The sequence below is a fragment of the Rhinolophus hipposideros genome, assembly GCF_964194185.1.
Source record: "Rhinolophus hipposideros genome assembly, chromosome: 21".
NCBI lineage: Eukaryota > Metazoa > Chordata > Mammalia > Chiroptera > Rhinolophidae > Rhinolophus > Rhinolophus hipposideros.
The window spans coordinates 35,487,736-35,493,832 of record NC_138067.1 but is presented as its reverse complement, the minus strand read 5'-3'; positions in this window follow the sequence as shown (position 1 = coordinate 35,493,832).

Here is a 6,097-nt window from a genome sequence, read left to right as displayed (position 1 = left end):
TCATGGTCTGTCTCCTCCTAACACCTGTCCCTGCCCAATACCAGCCACACACCCCTTCGTGACCCCCACAATATGTATGAAGGGAGGGAGGAAGTGCTAAGGGACATGTCCAAGCTCACCATCCAAATCTGAGCTCCCATCTTACCCCAAATCCCGTCCCCCCACCTTTTCCATCTCAGGCCAAAACCAGGTCATCCTGGAACCCGCCCTCTTTCTCACCCCACATCTGATCCTTTCAAAATATTTCAGAATCCCACCACTTCTCCCCGCCCCTACTACCCTCTTCCTGATTCCAACCATTGTCCTTTCCCTCTTGGACTATTGAATCAATCTACCTGCACCCCCAGGCCCCCAATGGTCTGTTCCCCCACAAAGCCAGAGAGAACCTTGCCCCATTTAAGATTATAACCCCCACCCCATACACACATGCTCTCCCAATCTTCTTTTCATGTTTTATTTTTCTGGGACTTACTACCATCTAATAGATATTTATTTGTCACTATCTCTTTCTCCCACTATTATATTGTGAGCTCCAGGAAGGAAGGGACCTGTTTTGTTCTCGGCTGTGCCCCCAGAATGTAGAAAAGGGCTTGACACAAAATTAATGTTCAGTAAAGTTTTGCTGAATGGATGGATGATGGATGGATAGATGGATGAATGCATGGATGGATGGATCAATGGTGTGCTATATTATTGGAGATGATTCGATACAGGGAGTTTTAATGAAGGGGTGGGTTGATGGCGGGGTAGATCAATTGAGGAGTGGAAGGATGGAGATGGAGAGATAGAGGGATAGATGGATCAATGAATAGAAGGATGGAGGGATTGAAGGATGGAGGGATGGATGGACAATTAAATGGAAGGATGGTTGTAGGGATTGATGGATAGATGCAGCATGGGCTTAAATGGATGAGGGTAAGATGAGGGATTGACCTGGACAGGGCTGAGAGTAGGGCTTACCCTACTACCTTCTCACCTCAACTTGCTGCCCTCGTTCCAGGATCACACGGGTTTTCAGTGCTGAGTGCCACTTCCACGCAGTACAAGAAGGCCATGTGCTGGCTAAGGACGTGCCTGTTGGAAGTCTCCACACTAAAGGAGGCTCCCGCAGGGATGGGAGCCAGCCCACAGGAATGGGCCAGGTGGTAGGTGCAGGTGCCTTGGAAGTGGGCCACGGCCCCATCAAAAGTGAAGTAATGAGATCCTCCAGTGGCCATGCAGATGTCTAGGGGGCTCTGGCAGCCCAGCTGGCCACCGCACAGACCACAGACCCTCCCAGCAGGGCATCGAGCTGGCTGCAGCACAACTGCCCTGATCTGCCACAGCTGCAGTGGCGGGGGCATCGGTTCAGCCAGACCAGGTGCCGCACCAAGGGAGAGAGGCCCGACCTGGATACGTAGTGGAGGCCTGGGTCCGGCAGAAGTCTGGGCCTGGCAGCTGGACCGGAGAGAGCAGAGGCCGAGGAGCTGGCTCAGCGCGAGGCTGGGCATGAAGATGATGGTCAGAGTCAAGAACAGGGGTGCCTGATGTGCATGCACACTGACACCTGTTGCCCTCAGCAGAAAGCCCAGCCCAGTGTTAAGGGCACAGTCGGGGGTTGATCTGGAGTCCAGATCTGGCTCTGTCTCTTGAGAGCTGTCATCTGGTATTCTGTTCCCTCCTCTGTACAGTAGGGGTGATAAAGGGCTGTTGGAGGGTCAATGTAAGCGTGTGCGTGAGACACTTTGCACCCAGCTGGCCCACAATAAGCTGCCGACGTACATTAACTACTATTATTATTAAGAACATGCTGGTTCAGTGTTTGACACATAGTGAGAGCTCAGAAAATTGTACCTGTTATTACGAAGAGAGGATTACACACACAGTAAATCACCAAAACATGTTAGCCCCTGTTATTCCCATATGTTGTTAAATACTTAGCACAGGGACAGAGCAAGTGCCCGATCCATATTGGCCATTATCATCATCATCTTTATTTTAATATGCTTCCACACAGATAGGCACATAGTACGTGCTCAAATATATTAGCCATTGTTGTTGTTGCTATTGTAATTATTCTTATTACAGTGTTTAGTCCAGGCATGGACACAAAGTAAATACCCGATACATTTTCATTATTAGCAGTAGTAGTGTGGGAAAGACATATGGTCAGGACTTCAATGTTGATCATTAAAATAACACTAAAAACAATAATAAAACATACAGAATCTTGTACTTATTGATGCTGAGTAATTTTACCTGTTGTGATTATGGGTTTTTTTATTATTGTTATCATTGTCATTATTATTATCAAAATGGTTCATTGGGCCGAGCACTCAATAAATGATGGCTGAATAAAAACAATACTACTAACAGCAACAACAACAATAATAAGCATTTAGCACACATTCCTGAGCACAGGGAATGGGCTTAGTAAAAATCTGTAATAGTATTGGAATCATCAATAATATAGATGTGAATTGTAACATATTGTCAATCCCCAATCTGCCAACCACACCAGTTGAATATGAGTGTCCTGGATTGGGGGCCCATCCCTGGCCTGTTTTGGGGGTTCCTGACCCTCAAGATGGCCGGGCCTCCCTCACAGGAGCAAGGTCCAGCCCTCCCTCACCTGTTAGGAGCAAATGCTGTACACGCAGCCACACTTCTGGGGCACATGTACTGGTCTGGGGTCCACAGGTGCCGGTTGTTGTTCCAGCACAGCCCTCGGCCCAGGCAGGGCCACCGCTGGACCGGTGCTGATGTGCGGGGACTCAGAGACGAAAGTCATGGGATTCCAGGCAGAGCTGGCAGCCACTGTACTTGGGGCACGTCGCGGCTGAGCAGGGAGGAGAAAACATAGGGGCTAAGGCGGCCTAGGATCTGCACACCTGCCCCAGCTCCCTGTCCGAGTACTTCCAATCCCAGCCATGTTGCCACCAGGGCCCAGTTGCCTCACCTCTCCAGGACCCAGCAGCGCCAGCCCCTCACATCTCTAAAATGAGTTCTTTAGTACTGGCCTCAGACTCGTTTTGAGGATGAAGCAAGTAAAACAAATTGTGACAGTGGCCTGGCATATCATGAGCCCAGGAAAAACGTACATTATTATTCTAGAAACAACCCCTAGTTGGCCTACCTTTCCCACTCCATGAACACGGACCCTCCCCTCTCCCGTACTCCAAAGCTTTTGAGGGCTCCCTACTGCCTGTGTGTATGTGGGGAGCAGACAGGGGGGTCAGAGAGCAGGGCATGGTTTTAGAGGCGTCCTGACCCCCCGGGTGGCCTGCTGGGTTCTTTTGGTGCCTTTTGGTTGGACAAGGGAGTAGTGCCCCCGCATAGAATGTGCCTTGCCTCTATTGCAACTCTGATGTTCAAACCAATGACATCCAAGAACTAGAGAGCCAGCAAAAACTGCAGTACAGGGGAGGAGAGCAGGGTGTTTCAGGAATGATCAGAAAGATCTGAATATGGACGAGGTTTTTCATGATATCAGAAAATTACTGTTCATTTTGTTAGGTGTGAGCAAATCATGGCTTCCCCCCCCTTAATCTATTAGAGAATCATGCTGAAGTATTTACAGGTTTGCATGCTATGTGGGATTTGCTTTACAGAACGTAAATGAATAAAGGTGAGGAGTGGGTGCGTAAACAAGGTAGGCCACAACTTGGCCGTAGTTGAGCTGCCTCGTGGATACAGGAGCATTCTATACTATTATCATATTCTACTCTTCTCTCTACTTTTGTTTACGTTTGAAAAATTCTATAGTATAGAATGAAGTAAATTTTTTAAAAAAGAATTGGGGGATGTTGTTATAATAACATTTCTTCCATCCCTGTAGAAAATCTTGGATTTAAATCTCAACAGTGTCCTTTACTAGATGTGGACGAGTGACTTTTCCTCTGTGAGCCTCAGTTTTCCCAACTGTAAGATGGGAATATAAACAGTCATTGTCTCTCACTTACAGGGTGTTTCTGAGGAGGTGACAGCAATGAGCGCATGGAGCCCTCAGCCCTGTGCCTGGGGCAGTGAGGGTCAGTATCAGCAGTTGTTGGGATTGTTATCTTGGTATCTCTGGGAGAAAGGTGTGCCTCACAGGTCAAGCTTTCTGAGGGTGGAAAAGGATACCCAGTCCACGTGACAGGGAGTCAGGGAAGGGCGCAGGGTCATAGAGTGAGTCAGGGGTGGTAGTAAAATATACAGCACTCGATAGAATACAGGCTCTGTGCCAATCAGCATGTGGATGAGTTCCCACCCTGCTCAATCATGACTCGTCACAGGAGGCGTTCCTCTAGTGCCTGATAGTGATGTCTGCACCCTGGCAGACTGTGGCCAAGTCTACAGGGCCAAGCAGAGGATGCAGATACTGATTCCAGCAAGGCACAGATCACCGACACCACTGGATATCTATGGATCTGGATGGGTTTCCTTTTGGCAGGGGGCAAAGTCAGTACTGCCTCCTGGCTGACACAATGTGCGCCTCGTCACTACAGACTAGACAGGCAGCCAGCCCCACAGTCATTCCTACAAGCCTTGCTCATCTCCAAGGTAATGCGGGCCTCAGTACCATCACCGGAGTCGCCACTGAAGTGGCTGCAGAGCCCACCATGTGACCCCCCCCCATAAGGCTGCGGCAGGATGAGGATGAGGCTTTAGGTGAGGTCTGTGCTGAGCCATAGGCCAAAGCCATACTACAGCGTGGAGAAGAGGAGGTTCTAGTCCATGACAAGCCTGCACCCATTCAAGCTGGCAGGGAGGGTGACGTGCCACCATTCACCTAAGGAACAGATAGATCAAGGAAGGTTCAGAACAAGACCATGTTGCTTTGGTTCAGTGTTGCTTGGCACATAGGAGGTGCTCAAATACATGTCAGATATTTCAATGTGAAGAAGCAAACACAGAACTATAATAGTGAACATTTCTTGTTTTATCCTGCTCAGCGTTCTTTTCTCCTTTCTGTGGATGTCCTTGGGAAGCCACCCCTCCAATCTCTGTGTACCCAGACCCAGCCAGTCAGCTGGTCCAGATGACTGTCTCAGAGGTGGTCACATGACTCAAGCTGGGCCAATGAGACACAGCCCTGAGACTTTTCAGAAAGAGGTCCTCTTTGTCGGTGGCATTTAGCAAACTGGCAGCCATCTTTGTCCTCACAACGTGGGGCGGCACGTGCCTAGAAAGGAAGCCACTACGGAAGAAAGTAGAACCCAGAAGTGGAGACAAATTCTGGACACGTTGTTTGAGTGCTTGGATGCAGTGATGCCTGCAGCCAGAGACCGGTAGAGATGTTTTTTCAGTTATGCAAACCAAGGAATTTTTTTCTTTCTTAAACTGGACGGAGGGGTTGTCTGTTATTTTCAACTGATGCATTCTGACAGATGTAGATAGAAAAGTGAGTATAATCAGAGCACAGAAGTAAAAATTGGAAACATTGGAGGGAAAATAATTTTTTTTCCCTTGGAACTGTGGGTTTTGTGATTGGCATCCAAAGTGAGGATGGTCCTATGGGACTGGGGCCTTACACCTGTAGAGTCTGACGCTTTAACCCTGGGTAGTTAGTGTCAGAATTGAATTGAATTGGAGGACACTAGCTGATGTGCAAAGAGCTGGAGAACTGGTTGATGTGAAGGAAAAAACCCCACACATTTGGCATCAGAAGTGTGAGTAAAAAACAGCTCAGAATGCTTTTGTTTTTTAATGGTTGGTAAAAACATTTTGTGAGGCGTGAAAATTATGTAAAATTCAAATCTCAGTGTCCATAAATAACATTTTAATGTAACCCAGCTCATTTGTTTACATATTGTCTAGGGCTGCTCTTGCACTACAACAGAAAAGTTAAGTAGTTGTAGGAAAGTGTGGCCCAGAAAGCCTAAAATATTTATTATCTGGTCCTTTCCAGTAAAATTAGTAACAAATAAAAGAAGATAACTTCAGATTGAGAAACTGGGCTGAGTAACAAACAGTGGCTGAGCCCTGTGGGCTGCTTTGAGTATGATGGACAGAAAGACCTCTCCGCAGAGGTAACATTTGAGCTAATACCTGAATGAGGGGAAGGAGCCAGCCATGTGATATCTAGGGAAGAGCTTTCTAGGAGAGGGAACAGCAAATACAATGGCCCTGAGGT